A 16,129-nucleotide genomic window follows, 5' to 3' on the forward strand; every position below is an offset into this window, starting at 1 on the left:
ATTTAGATTTGTGAAATTAGGTTTAGGTGGAGAATAATTTGAAAAAATGGTTGATTAAATGGAAAATTAGTTCAATATTAAATGGGTTACCAAATTTCCCCTCAAAAAATTAATCACATGATGGATCTGTGATGCATTTCGATAAAATTTGGCTGGAAAGGTGACGAACCATAAAAAATGATCGTTTTTCAATTGTTAGAAACTAAAATCAATCATTTTAATTCTAAGGGACTAAAATTTTACATCAGTCATATGTGAGGGATTATTGGTGCAATTTTTCCAAAATGTGAATCAATTAATTAGAATATCAATCACTAATCATTATCTAATGAGAGACACTAATTAATTATTAACAAAATATCAATTAATTAGTTAGAATATCAATTACTTTAAAATCAATCATATGAGTCATAATTTCCCCTAAAGGAGGCAAGTCTTACAAGACATTTGACAGGTGTCGAGTCGGTACAATAATAATTATCTACTTAAGAAAAATACAAATTTTTGTATATAATGATAAGCAGGGTCGAGTCCACAGGGATTGGGGATAATTCGTTTCTTTTAGAGTCCTGAATAGGGGAAATTTTAGAAAATATAAAAATAACTTAATTAACCAACTAATAAAACAACTAACGAAAATAAATAGGAATTAATCAACAGTAGATACGGCTCTAACTAAAGGTGTAACTTTTTAAACACGGTTCATTTAACTGATCATCAATGCAAATATAATTCCATTATTCATTAATAGATTGATTATTGCCTTCAACAAGTTCTGACAATCAACTTTTCCTTACTTTATCGATAGGCAAAATGTGAGGACCCCAAAAATATATATATAAACCTGTGCATATTTCATTTGCATTTTCTTTAATTCTTTAATAATTTCTAGCATTACTTTCACCGGTTTCCAAATAAGTTCGTAAAAATAATTTTTATGTGCAAATTGACATCCTTGGATTTGATTATTATTTCACTTGACTTTACATTACTAAATCGATAAATTTCGAGTTAGACTAACTCTATTCCTTGAGAAATAATAATTGGAAATTCTAATAATTAATTTAATCGCTAAATAATATAAGAATTACTAGGAATCTCAATATTCAAGTTTAATCGATAATTATTCGATAAAAATGGTTTAAGTATACTAGTGTATATTTAGGCGTTCAAATCACGCTTGGGGATAATTTTTAGAATTAAATCGGAATTGGGAAATTAAGTTGAGGTTAGGGAGCAAAGTGAAAAGACTAAAATGCCCTTACCTTTCCATGCAAACCAAACAAAACCTCTGACCGCAAGTTCAATTACCGCAACTATCACCAATTCTATACGCAACCGATTTTAATACACGAAACCTCTACTCCTAAAACCGCGGCACCTTATACCATTACCCCATTTCACATCCAAAACCACGGCACCACAATACTTCCTCATCATCTCATATTACAAACCGCGGCACCTTATCTGCCATTCATCTCCATTTCCTCTCCATTGTTACCTCAGCCCAAACCACAACAACATTTCCTCACCTTGTAATCATCGACCAAGAGAGAGAGAGAGAGAGAGAGCTGCACTCTGCAAGCCGAGAGTGAGAGTGAGGGAGAGCCGAGCTTCTTGTTTCTTTTCTTTCCGTCCGTAAGCTAGAGAGGGAGGAGAGGGACTTGCGATTCATTCTGTCTTCTAACCGTGAGCTGGTGAAGGGACTAAGGGCTGAACTTTCTCCATTCCAGCCGCAACCCAGAGCAAGGGAGAGAGAGAGCTAGTGGTCTGCATTTTCTGGGCTGCCGAAGGGAGGAGGATTATTTCTGCTGCTAACCGTGTGTGTGAGCTCCATTTGAGGTAACTTCTGAACTGAAATTAGTTGGTTATAGGCAAGTGAGGTCAGCTATGGACTTGCATGTGGTGCTTGTGAGGTTAGATGAGGAATTGTGACTTAAGAAATCTGATTTGGAAAAGAATTAAAGCTGTCGAAAGTTTGAAGCTGGAATTGCAGCTTGTTTCTGGAAATTTCGGCTCTTACTTTGCTAGCTGTGATCATCTGAGCATAAGGCTGTGATTAGCTAAGTTGATAACACAAAGATTAATGTACGCATGCTGGATTGAGTGTCCGGATGAGGAATTAGGAGCTTGAGAAAAATTCTGTTTTGATGAAAAATTTCTACCGAGAGTCTGCCTTGGATAATATAGCTTCATTTGGTTTAATCTTGTTGCTTTGAGCCTATAACCATAACTAACTAGCTAATAACGAGATAATTGAGCTTTGCATGTGGCTAATTAGTTGGGTTAAAACCGAAATAAAATCACAATGCAATCAGTTTTCATGCCACAACAACCGAGGTTTGAAGCTGGAAATTTCTGGAAATTTTGGAGGATTTTTGTTGTTAATCGAAAGTAATTCCTGAGCTAGATATGTTAATTAACTAGTTAAGTGATGACATGTTGAATTGAGACCTTAATACTCTGTTTTAGCCAAGGAAAAAGGTGTAATAAAAACATACAATCGCTGGAAAATTTTGTGAACTACCGTGAGGTTGAACCTGGAAATTTTGAGGTTTATGACCATTGTTTGAATTTAATACCGAACTAGAAGTGTTAATTGGTTAAGATAAGTTAATACATGAAATATATGTGTCTTAAGTCTTGTAAGATATTCAGTTGTAAAGTACTTGATCCGTTGGATGAATTGACCATAAATGTTGAAACATAGCTGCTGCAATTTTTTTTTTCCAGCTTAGCTGATGGTGGCTCTTTTGAGTTTTAATGGAAACTTGGTGAGTGGGCTCTATGAATTCCCACAATGACTTGGATGATCTGATTAGCTAGTCAAGTATTTGCTTGTCGGATTTGATTACTTAATATCATGTATTAGCCGAGTAAAAAGTTGGATTTATGACCAATTAGCTGCTGGAAATTCTGTTTAGCCAAGGACAGATTTATTGTGGTGGAATTATTTGCCAAAATCACATGCTATTTGTTTTATTTCATGTCGGAAAGTTTTGATGGTGGGCTCTATGAACTCCCACCCTTGGATTGATGATGGATATAATGCTAGTTTAGTGTTTAAATAGGTAGATTAATGATACCTAGCTAGTCTAGACTCCAAAAGATGCATAGTTCAAAAATGTTCAGATTTGCCCTGTTTTAATCGCACCCCTTTTTGCAAAATTTTGAGGGTTTCATGACTTGTATATCATGTTGATATGTTGAATATATGGTGTTCAAAGTTTCATTGAAAAATATTGAGGTTAGGTTGGTCAAATAAATCGATTTAACAAAGCTAATAAATCTGGAACTATTTCCGAAATGCTCTGACCAGCTTTCGTATTTCGGCCATAATTTTGAACTCCGATGTCGAAATCGAGTGCCGTCAGCGGCATTTGAAACTAGACATTCCAACCTTTCCGACGATATAAAATGCACATTCTGGTTCCATGTATGTGAGCCAAAACAACTATTTTAAGTCGGCTGTTCTGTTTCTCTGCTTTACAAGAACAAAATGCTGAGGCTGCAACTTGTGACTCGAATTCGAGCTAGTTGTGTGCCGAATTTCAAAATGATTTCTTCTGTGAAATTATAGCTCTATGAATGTATTTTCCAACACCTTAAACCATGCCAAATTCTGAGTTAATTTGAGTGATCTGTGATCAAAATATGAAACCTGCTCTGTCCTTGAAAACCCTGATTTTTAGACAGATTTGATGCAAGGTTTGGCAAAGACTTGCTAACTGAATATTTTGATGCTAAACACTTACCAAATGTACCATGAACCAGGTTTGGAGGAATTTTCCTTTGACCAAATGTCTGAAATGGAAAAACAAAAGGTTCAAGGCAGTTTTGTCTTAGTATTTACGAAATTTTAGGTGTTTGATTGACCACCTTTCCGAAGTTATTTTTCCATGAAATTTGGTAGAGGAACAACCCTTATATGGTAGTATTATACTGCTAATTATGGTATTATTCTAAGACCGATTCATGGGTCAAATAAATTACCAAAGTTCATGACTCGAGTTTGAAACACCCATGTTTCACATGGGAATTTTAGTAACTTTGAGCTACCGTATCTTGGTGCTCAAAACCCCATTTCTCGTTCCATTTATTTTGTTATACTCTTGAATTACAACACTAATAGAGTTGCAAATTTCAAAAGCTAGTTCCAAACAAGTGAATTTTGCCGAAATTCCAAAGTTGGCCAAAAAACCAACTTTAATCTGCCTTATGAACCAAAACAGTAACTTTGAGCCCATTTTTGACTATCTTCCATTTAGAATCATGGAAAAGTGTATTCTAGGAACTTTTAGTACTTTCAAAGAGGTTTCCAATAGTACCAAGTTTTTCAATTTTGGGCTTGTAGAGAGTAAGATATGATTTTTCAAAGATTACTTGTTAAATCTGGAATTTTCTAGCTTAAAAGAAACTAAGGGGTTTCGAACTCTTCATTTCTGTCAATATCATTTGATTGTTTTACATTTGAATCCAGAGATGGAAATCAGATTTGTCTTGTATTTTAAAACCCCACTTTTGAACCTCGAGTTACACGAATTTTAGGCTCGTCTCCGCGTTAATTTCTTAGATTGCACTAGCGTGCAATCTTCATCGAAAACTAGAGAATTCGTAGCGATATTGAGTGGTACTTGAATTATTGTTTGCTCAGGCAACCGAGGAGATCTCCAAGAGGAACTCGGAGCGGACGCCTAAAACGCTTGTTTGAGACCTATTGCGCTTGTTTGACTAGGTGAGTGTTCCATATAGGAATACGTAATTGAGTAAGTCTAGGACATGCTCATTTCATGATCGTTAAGTATTTACCATACTCGTGCCTATTTAAGAAATATATATATGCATTGCATATCGACATGAATTGGTTAAATGATTAACCCTATCAAATGATCTTGTAAACTCAATACGTGATTAGCCTGCTTGTTTTATGCTTATTTGGTTAAAGTGCTCTTGTGACTCGTTATGTGACAATTTGGAAAATGAGTTTCGATCCATCGAAGTGCGCAGTGTGTACTTTATCACACTAGCCGTTCGAGTGGTGACTTGTGTGAAACATTTTCTCGTGAATCTAAATGTAATAACGTCGTTGGAGTGAATCTCCTTGACTCTTACATGGTAAAAATGGATAACGGCCAATGATGGCCTATTAATATGGCAAATGCCTGCCAAATTACCGTCATTACTCAACCGTTAACCGTCAACCGTTAACCGTGAACCGTTTACCAACCCACATGACTACCTGATTACTTGACTATTTGTTCACATGATTTCTAATCTATATGATTCTTCGATATCCGTGAATTATATGTTCCCATGAAATCAACTTGTATTGCTTACGTGCTAAGTGTCCACTTGATTACTTGATTATCATGAATCACATGTTATATGAAGTTGTCCATCATTGTTAGGCGAGTGTGTACTTTACCTCACTCGACCTATTCAAATGATGAATTTTACTTTTTTCGAATTACTTGATTACCTATGCATGTTGTAAGCTTTAAGCTGAACTTGGGCCCTGCCTCGGTTACTGACCTACTCGAGCCAGGACTGGGCTCGGTCGGGTAGATTGGAACCCTGGACAACCGTTTCGGTATACTCGAGTACTACCACTGGAGGGATAAGGTGATGGCCAGTCAACCGTGGGGATTCGGGAGTTATAAGGTGTAGATGACCGACAAAGTTCCACTGGAACACCGTATCCTTTCGTGCTTGCTTTACTATTAATAATATTATTCCTCTCCTAGTTGGCATTCTCGGGTAAGACTCCTCATGAGCATTAACCTCTGAGATGAAGCAATCCTTGTAATGTTCTTCTAGTTGGACGAGCCACTATTTGTTTGACTGAAAATTTATGAAAATATAATTATATGGCCATTCATTCCAAAAGTACTAGTTCTACATGTGTTTTCAAGGTAGCAATTACCCGTGTAATGATTATCACCTCATGGTATCATGCCATTGTGTAACCTCGAATCATGCATATGATATGCACAACTTACCTGACCTATTTGAACTGTTAGAGCGTCTTGGAACCTCACTGGGCTGTGTAGCTCATCCCACGTTGTGGTTTTCTTTTACAGGTTCTGACAACTGAGGAAGACTTGAGATCTACTTGTACTTTAAGCATGTAGCTTGAATTAAACAATGTAGCTGTCTCAAATGTGCTCGGAAGTAGTACTAGATTGTTTACTTTCATGAATGTAATTCGAGTTAAACATTGTAGTTTTGCCTTAGGTTGCCACTTGAAGTTGGAAAAGTGTAAACCCTGGATTTGTATGTGGCTGGTATAAATTTGTTACTTGGCTTGTATGGATGTATTTGAATTGATGTTTTGTTTCTTGGGGTGTATTCGGGAAGGTATTTTAAGAATCGACGTTGGCTATCTTAAGGCACTGTTATCTCTGAAGTTAATGTGATTCTAGAAACCGGCCTATTTGGAGGGAAACGATGTTGTAATAGATTAGGTTATACTTCGGAAGGATTTTTTGCTAGCTTGCTTGCGTGAGTCCTGGCGAGAGTTAGGCAGACGGCCCGCCAACCCTCTGGTTCGCCTTAGGGGGAAGTGGGGTCGCCACACAAAATACGATCTTTGACTATTTCTCTAACCAAGAATCAACCCTAGGTATAACTGTAAAAATTAATTTCTCGATTGCATTAAGAATTAGAAAAGTCAAACCCTAAGCAACAAACACGCTACAAGGATTTATTTAAATTAGATCACATGTTTCCCTAATATGAGACCAATCACGCTAACAATTACGGATTCAATTACGGATTAACCAATCTAACAATTACGGATTCAACCGGTTAATTTGATAGTAGATTATTGATTAATTCGAATATTGGGCCCTTGACATTCAAATAACACAACAATCATAAGAAGTTAAACCAAAAAATGTACGAATACCAATGAATAAAAGAAATAAGTAAAATAATTCGATCTTACAAATGTTTGGAACTGAGTCTTCAAGTTGACATTCGACAAGAAAAAGAAATTCAGCTATTCTCCATTGAGAACAACCCAAGCAATCCCATTGAAGAAAATTGCATGAACGTTCGACAAAAAAAGAAAACTCGAGAAAAGACGAACAGAAAGGCCAAGCGGCCGTTCTTCTCCTCTCTAACAAAAGAGTCATGACTCATTTTTTATTCTTTCTACCCTACGAAGTACTAATGAAACGGGAATTTGGCTTCCCTTATTCTTTGTTTCCTACTTCGCTTCTACTACTCATAATAAAGGCCTATTGCCTAATTAGAAAAAAGGAAATAAAAATAATAATAACTCATGTTTCCTAATTCAACTCTACAACTAACAAAAATAATTAAAGTCTTCCAAATTCCACCAAAGATATCCGTATTTAACTCAAGCTGGGAAATCTCCATGCATGATAAATTCTTGAGTCTTCTGGACTTGAAAGTAATTTTTGAAAAATCACCTTTTTTATCACTTTTTGCTCCACTTCCCTACAATTAGCACCAAATACAAAATATAACTAGAATCAATCAATTAATACAATATTTAACTAAATCAAGGGAAAAATAATTATAAATTGAATAACAATTTTGCACTCTATCAATTCCCCCCACACCTAGATCATGCTTATCCTCAAACTTGAGAAACAACAAATCAAACAAACAAGTTCAAACAATGGCTATCACTCAAATTACCCATTGCCAAGATACAATTAAAATACATGTCAAGCACTAGTGGCTAGTCTCCAAGATATCTCTCTGATTAGCTTTTATAACTTAAGACTCTCTCAATTTCTGACTAACCAATCTAAGGATATAAAATATTCAACTAGCATTTGTTAGCAAATGGTTCGACTATTAAGCAAAATATACTTTGACATTTTTCACTATTAGCACATCTTTTTTTCTTTTTTAAAATATCCCCACACTTGAGTTTTTTTTTTTAAATTCGGGAGAAAAAACTTAGTCCTTAACCATTCAAAGCTTTTGACGCAAACTCTAACATCTACTAAATGAAGGAGCCCGGTACTCAACTCTCATCACTTAATGACACATACTCATAGCTATCGCCACCTTTTGACGTGAAAGTCGATACTTTTGGCAAAAATCCTCGGTTACTAGGCAATGATAACCAGCGTAGTATAACCAAATATGATTCACATATTAGCAACAAAATAAAATTAAAGATACATCACAAGTCCGCTTCATCTCCCAAACATGGAGAACTAAGATTAATAGTTGAATCAATTTACATGAAAAATGATAGACAAATATTTACAATACCTAGAAAAGTTAATCAAAAATGGTAAAAGTCACAAATCTCAAATATTCGCCAGAGAGATACGCTTCGACTTAACCATGCTATACTTGATACATTAACACATAAAACCTTAGCAATAGAAAATTTTGAAATATCTAGCCATTGTTAATCAGGAATAACCACAAAAATATGCAAGAAGTGGCAAAAATTGGATAAAATTCGACAAAGTTGAACAAAAATTCCAACAAAAATGCCTACACTTGTACTTTTCTAATATAATATCATATACTACCCCCCACACCTAAATCTTACATTGTCCCTAATGTAAGAAATAAAAAAAATAAAAGTAGAGGAAGGGAGCAATGAAACTTCCCTGATCATCAGGGGGCTGTGGCACAGCTATAGGTTAGAGGCAAAAGACATGTAAAGCTCTACATTAGCCAACCGATCATCCATTTGATGGACTTGTCCATACAGGTGAGAAATCTCCTTTAGTGGTGCACCAATTCGGCAGACAAATTTTAGGGGCTACGATTGCCGACGGTGAAGCAAATTAGAGGGGGATGAAATTGGTCTAATAGCAACGGTGACCTTTCTTGGGACTTAATAGTCGGTGGTGAAGAAAGACGAACAGCTATGGCAAAGAAAATGGAAAGCGAAGAAAGAAGAGAGGAAAAAAAAGAAGAGAGAAAGAAAGGAAAGAGAAAAAGAAAAAGAAAAGGAAAGAAAGAAAGAAAAAAAAAATCTTTTTGTCTCTCTATTTTTTTTTTACTTCTCCTTTGTTGGAACAAGACGTGGGCATGTTTTGTTGGTTGAAACTCTTCTGATGATAAAGTTGACTAATTACGAGTTACAACGTGTCCTCTAGGTGCGTGCGCATCATGTTGCCTTGTCGGCCCTCAAACTCGAAACATGAGCTCTCCGGCAAGTAGTCGTGGGCACGGCATGACGGTGTAAACGTTTCTGATGGTGGAGCGAATTATTAGCGCATTACCACGCATCCTCTACTCACCGACACGCCCTGTTGGGCATTGTTGTTAAACTCGGACCAGACCGGCCGGTTCGACTAGTCGAACCACAAATTGGCCATTTATCCTGGCCGAGTTCTTCTAAAAACCCCTCTGTTTAACACTCGGTCAAACCTAGTCAAAAATTGGGTTGAACCGTGAACCATTAAAACTGGCAAGAATCGGTGTTTTTTTTTTAAATTTGTCTTTTGTTGACTTTTCAGGCTTTCACGAGTTATCCCAAGCCAAATTCCTAATTTGACACCCCGGACTTCATTTCACTCAAGCCTTAAATTTCTAAAATCTCTACTGCTTTGTTTCTATCTTCTTGCCGCCGCCGATCTTTGTCGCCATTGCCGACGGCACATCCGAAATTCCCAAGTAAGTTCCTACTAGAGAGTACAAGCGCTATACAGCAATTTCCAGTCTCCTCTCCTATGCTTTGTCCAAAGAGTCCAAACCTAACTCCCTATATATTCTGAATCAATTCCTGCTGTCTTCTCCGGTTCTCCATCCGATCCTCGGCAGAGTTGCAGAAGTTGGGAAGGTTGGTTGAAAAAAAGGGTTGGAGTGATATTTGTTTAATCAAGTAAGTTAATGTTCTGCAACTGACTAATTTGGTGCAAACTAAAATGTTCACTTTTTGAAGATAAATTTGCTTGTGCTACAAAAATGCATCCTTTAAAAGTCAGAATTGCATTATTGGGGTAAATGCTATCTAATTTTGATGTATAGATTCATTGAAGTATAAGAAGAAAGGGAAAAGTGTAAATGACCAGTAATGTGGAAGCACTCACTAATTTAATTTTATATGATCTATTTGTTAAATTTCAGGCAAAACATGTGCAAGAGCTTTATTGGGGACTTTTTCTTTAATTCGTTTATTTGAATTAATGGATTTTTGTATTTAATGATCTATAGCAACTCTAATTCTTGTAAGTGCAAGTTTAATACCAATTTTTTATGTTCATTTCAAGTTAAAAATATTGTGCAATAATTACAGTAGTCTGCTCTACATTTCTAGCTATTTGTGGATTTTGTATTTCAAATTCACTAGGTATAGTTATTTCATTCCATTTTAATCTTTTTGGAGTATAAGTAGTAGGTCTATCAGCATCTACTTGTAATAAAGTTGTTTCTTCTTTAAGAGTTGGAGTCATTATAAACTTAGGATTTAAATGTGAGGATAATGGTCTATAATATATTCTATATATTACTGCAAAATTCTTTGTATGTTTTTCAAATTCATTTCCTTGTAGATGAATATTTAAAATGACTGAATTTAAAATATGTGGGTCTGTTAGATCTATTGAAAAATTTGGAGCACAGTTAAAATATATGGGTCCATTGCAAACATTTGTTTGAATCATAGATAGTAAAGAGGTTTTATATCGTTTGAGTCTAGTGTCTCTTAATGCTAAATATATTGGAGCATCGACTCCTAGATGGAATAAAGGTTTTACAGCAATTTGTATTAAACCTATATGAATATATCGATATCCTTTACTTAAATATTTTTGAATTGTACTATGATTTAATAATGGAATAAATTGATATTCTTCTTGAATAGATATTGTTTCTTCATGTGTTTTAACTGATAAGGCTGTTTTGAAATCTAAAGGGCCTATTCTATAAATATGTTCTATTTTTTCTTTTGGAATGGTCCAATCTGAATTATTAACAGGCATATAATATTCATGACTTTGTACTATATTATCTTGCTTTGAATTAGATCCTATTTTTAATTGTCTAAGAAATGCAGCCATGTTGTATATTTTAATTAAAGTTTTACCTAATCAGGAACAACTGAGCGCTATGCTGGGAACATCCTATCCTGGACTTACCAACGGTCTAACAAGGCATCAAAGTCTTACCAATGATTTCAGTAAAAGTTTAATAAAATATGTAAACATAAATGCATGAATTAGCCAAGTCTAAATAGAAACGTAATTCAAATAGTAATAGTAGTTCAAAATCTTAAATATGCATGTGCATGTAAAATTTCATGTGGCTCTGATACCACTTCTACCCAGGTTACTATAACTTGAAACGAACATAAAAAATTGGTATTAAACTTGCACTTACAAGAATTAGAGTTGCTAACGGAAGCTTGATATTTGTTGAATCCAACTTTGATCTCTTTATTAAAATCTTTGGAGAATGATACAAGGGTATGAGTACAAGAGTAGTTGGGAGTAGTTGAGAGTGGTTTGAGAGTAGTTGAGAGTGGGTAAGGGATTTTCTAAGAGGTTTACACCGGAGGATTTCACCGATTTTTTCTCGATGCTTCTTCTTCTGATTTTGAATCTATGTATAGAGTTCTTCGAGCTTGCATTTCATCTTCATTTGAGTTTTATTTACTTTTTCTTTGGAATGTGGCCGACATCTTTTTTCAAAAGTCATTTGGATCTTGCCCGCATGGTCCTCCGAAAAGATCAAAAGTAGATTCGGATGATCTTGCTGACTCCTCAATTTTGTCGGTTTCTTCATTCTTATCCTGCTTTTGCAAATAGTCCAAATATTCTTTGAGCATCTTTGGGTCCTGCATCATCTTTTTCATCAGAAAGTCGTTTGTAATGGCTTCGGATACCATATTAACAACTTTTTCTTTTTCTTTCTTTATTGGAGTTGTTGGCATAGTTGTTGAAGTGGTTGGCAAAGTTGTTGTAGTGGTTGATTGGTTTGTCCATTTGAGTTTGTCTCCTGTGGTGAGGAATCTTATCACGTTTGTTTGATCTCCGAACTGTTGATTGAATTCTGTCCACCATTTAATCTTGAATTCTCGAACTAATGACATTGGAAGTAGTTTTTCTAATTCTTGATGAATTTTGAAACTCCAGCAAAATATCCACGGCATCAGCTCCACTATCTATTAGAGTTACATATATTTCTTTAAAATCTTCTACTGTAATGGTTACTAAAGCAAACCATTTTTGAAATGTCATTTTTTCTATAGTATTTAAATATTGAGCTTCTTCTACTGGTTTTTCTGATATTAATATTTCTTCTGTTTTAGAATTAGAGGTTGAGGGCTGATTATTTATTAATGCTATTTTTGCTTCTATCTCTAAATCTTTTGTTTTTAATTCTATAATTTCTTGTTGTAATTGTTTTACTTGTATCTTTAGGTTATTAATTTCTGATTGAAGATCTTTAGTAGTTTCTTTTTTCATTATATTTATATTTGGATATTTATCTATTAATTTGGAAATGCTAAAAGGTTCTATTATCCTAGGCATTTTATCTTCTTGAATGATTAAGCTTTTTAATCTTTCTAAGTATTCTTTTTTAGCTATTGGATCATTAATTTTTCTATAATATCTAATAAAAATTCTTTATCTTCTTTTTTAGTTATAACAACAAAAGAAGTAGGATCATTTTGTGATGCATTTGGAATTAAATAAATTAAATCACCATCATCATACAAAAAGAAAGTTAAAAAATATAATAAGAAAATAAAATATAAAAGACCTAAAGAAGATAAACCAGAAAGAACAAGAAAATTTGTTAAAAAGAAAATTGTTTGTTATAAATGTTGAAAAGTAGGTCATAAAGCAAACAAATGTACTCTAAAAGAAAAAATTAATGAAATTTGTGCAGAAGATGAAGAGATAAAAAGTAAATTAATAAATCTACTAGTAAATGAAAAAGAGCAAAGTTACGATGAAGAATGTTATGATGATATTTCTAGTTCAGAAAGTGAAGAAAATTGTAATTGTTCTAAATATATAAATGTTATAACTAAAAAAGAAGATAAAGAATTTTTATTAGATATTATAGAAAAAATTAATGATCCAATAGCTAAAAAAGAATACTTAGAAAGATTAAAAAGCTTAATCATTCAAGAAGATAAATTGCCTAGGATAATAGAACCTTTTAGCATTTCCAAATTAATAGATAAATATCCAAATATAAATATAATGAAAAAAGAAACTACTAAAGATCTTCAACCAGAAATTAATCTCCTTGTCCTATATTAATTTTTACTTCTTGTAATGGGGGATGTATTGAAGTTAATAATTGATCGTCTTTTAATTTCTATTTTTTATATAAATTATTTTGAACATTTATTTGTGGTGTATTATAAACATCATTTATTCCTATTTTTTCAATATAGAATGATAGCCAAGTAAAGAAAGGAAAATCAAATTTTCTCTTTTCTAATTCATCTTTCCATTCTAATATTAATTTTTCTTTATATTCTGATTCTATCAACTATCATGAATGCTTTAGGATGAGGTAAACATAAACAAGGTAATGACTCTATTTTTTCCTTTTAAAATTTTATTTTTTGAGTATGTTCATTTGTCCAAGGTTTTGGATTTTTCTTTAATCTATTAAATAATATAGAACATTCTTTTCTTAAATTAGGGAAAAAATCTGCTATATAATTTAAGCATCCTAAAAACCTTTGTAATTGATTTTTATCTTTTATTTCATCTGGAAATTTAGTTGCAAATTCTAAAACTCTATTAATTGGTTTTATTGTTCCTTGATATATATTGTGTCCTAAAAATCTTATTTTGGTTTGAAATAATTTCATTTTTGGAGCAGAAACCACTAATCCATTTTTCTTAATTATTTTTAAAAATATATTCAAATGTTTAAAATGTTGTTCTATGGATTCAGAGAATATTAATACATCATCTATATAGGTGCGTGCGCATCATGTTGCCTTGTCGGCCTTCAAACTCGAAACATGAGCTCTCCGGCAAGTAGCCGTGGGCACGGCATGACGGTGTAAACGTTTCTGATGGTGGAGCGAATTATTAGCGCATTACGACGCATCCTCTACTCACCGACACGCCCTGTTGGGCATTGTTGTTAAACTCGGACTAGACCGGCCGGTTCGACTAGTCGAACCACAAATTGGCCATTCATCCTAGCCGAGTTCTTCTAAAAACCCCTCTGTTTAACACTCGGTCAAACCTAGTCAAAAATTGGGTTGAACCGTGAACCATTAAAACTGGCAAGAATCGGTGTTTTTTTTTTAAAATTTGTCTTTTGTTGACTTTTCAGGCTTTCACGAGTTATCCCAAGCCAAATTCCTAATTTGACACCCCGGACTTCATTTCACTCTAGCCCTAAATTTCTAAAATCTCTACTGCTTTGTTTCTATCTTCTTGCCGCCGCCGATCTTTGTCGCCATTGCCGACGGCACATCCGAAATTCCCAAGTAAGTTCCTACTAGAGAGTACAAGCGCTATACAGCAATTTCCAGTCTCCTCTCCTATGCTTTGTCCAAAGAGTCCAAACCTAACTCCCTATATATTCTGAATCAATTCCTGCTATCTTCTCCGGTTCTCCATCCGATCCTCGGCAGAGTTGCAGAAGTTGGGAAGGTTGGTTGAAAAAAAGGGTTGGAGTGATATTTGTTTAATCAAGTAAGTTAATGTTCTGCAACTGACTAATTTGGTGCAAACTAAAATGTTCACTTTTTGAAGATAAATTTGCTTGTGCTACAAAAATGCATCCTTTAAAAGTCAGAATTGCATTATTGGGGTAAATGCTATCTAATTTTGATGTATAGATTCATTGAAGTATAAGAAGAAAGGGAAAAGTGTAAATGACCAGTAATGTGGAAGCACTCACTAATTTAATTTCATATGATCTATTTGTTAAATTTCAGGCAAAACATGTGCAAGAGCTTTATTGGGGACTTTTTCTTTAATTCTTTTATTTGAATTAATGGATTTCATTTGTTGCTTTCTATGTGTTCGAGGAAATGCAAAGTTACTGAAAATTTTGGGATGCATCTCTTTTGGTAACTCCATTGTTGCTTCCTGAGATATGCAGAAATCAAGATGGCTACTTTTAGTCTATACTTTTAGTTGGAATTACAGAAACTAGATAACTACTTTTTTTTAAAATTTTTTTGGCACAAGTAATAGACACTAATTAGATTTTAGACGTTGAAGTTAAAAGCTACCTCTTATGTTGCTTGAAAGTTGAAATCAGTGTTCTAGATTGATATTTAGCATTCACTTATCACTTTCTTTTCTTTTCTTTTTTTTTTTGGCATTCTTGTTTTTGTTTTTCTCTTTTGCCTTAACTGAGGTAGGACGGAAGTAGACTGCTAAGCCAGTTCAAAGGTTGATTAACCATGTAGAAGACTCAATTGATTGACCATGCAACTGAAGATGTCATCAAATTCTGTAAATGTAGCGAGAATGTGTTAAACTGACTTTTACTTGTTTGCTTTCTCTTATCTTTATGTATCATAGCTGAATACATATCAATCTAAGTATAGCTTAGTATGTACTACAAAGTCTTCCTCAAAATTGCTTAAAAATCTTTGGAAGCAAATTAAGGATGTTCAAATTAAACATGTGCAATTTGGTGAATTGGATATGGATTTGGATCACTGGTTTTTGGTTATATTTTGTAAATTTGATTTGCAGGAAAAAGATATATATATATATATATGATGTATTTATGACGTCACCCGGTTCGACCTCCGAATGACCCCGATTGAACCCATTGACCACCATTGACCCTTGACCCCTGAGCTCAGCCGAGTCGATGTTCGGTCCGACTCTGAAAACATAGCGGTCGGGAGGAAGTCTTCTGACCATTGAAACAAAAAATAAAAATTAAACACACCAAATATGAAAAACATAAGATAAATATAATGAAACTAATAATAAAAATAAACTAAAAATTGAATTGGGTTGCCTTCCAATAAGCACCTTTCTTTAATGTCTTTGGCTAGACATTGCTATGCTTGTTCACGGAGGATAAAATCTTATAGCTCATTTCAATGTTTCATCCTCTATATAATCATGGTAACCCTCGTAAATAAAATGATTTTTAAGCATACTAGTTGCTTTTTTCCATTCATTAGTAGATGGCACCAAACAGTTAAACAGTGAGCTTAATTCTTCACCTG

The 16,129-nt window shown here is 34.1% G+C and overlaps 2 long non-coding RNA genes across 3 annotated transcripts; both read left to right on the top strand.

Moving 5' to 3' along the window:
* Positions 1–1,349: 1,349 nt before the first annotated feature.
* Positions 1,350–6,313, top strand: LOC113734729 (uncharacterized). 2 transcript variants are annotated; one of them, XR_011841592.1, is made up of 3 exons: positions 1,372–1,842; positions 4,655–4,735; positions 6,081–6,313. It is a non-coding gene; the product is annotated as an uncharacterized lncRNA (long non-coding RNA). The 2 variants fall into 2 exon arrangements; XR_003459367.2 differs by lacking the exon at positions 4,655–4,735 and having other exon boundaries at positions 1,350–1,842.
* A 1,120-nt stretch (positions 6,314–7,433) lies between these two features.
* LOC113734730 (uncharacterized) lies at positions 7,434–15,604 on the top strand. Its single transcript, XR_003459368.2, has 3 exons — positions 7,434–9,829; positions 13,896–14,624; positions 15,302–15,604. It is a non-coding gene; the product is annotated as an uncharacterized lncRNA (long non-coding RNA).
* Positions 15,605–16,129: the final 525 nt, after the last annotated feature.

This window comes from Coffea arabica, chromosome 3c (assembly GCF_036785885.1).
Source record: "Coffea arabica cultivar ET-39 chromosome 3c, Coffea Arabica ET-39 HiFi, whole genome shotgun sequence".
In the NCBI taxonomy this organism is placed as follows: domain Eukaryota; kingdom Viridiplantae; phylum Streptophyta; class Magnoliopsida; order Gentianales; family Rubiaceae; genus Coffea; species Coffea arabica.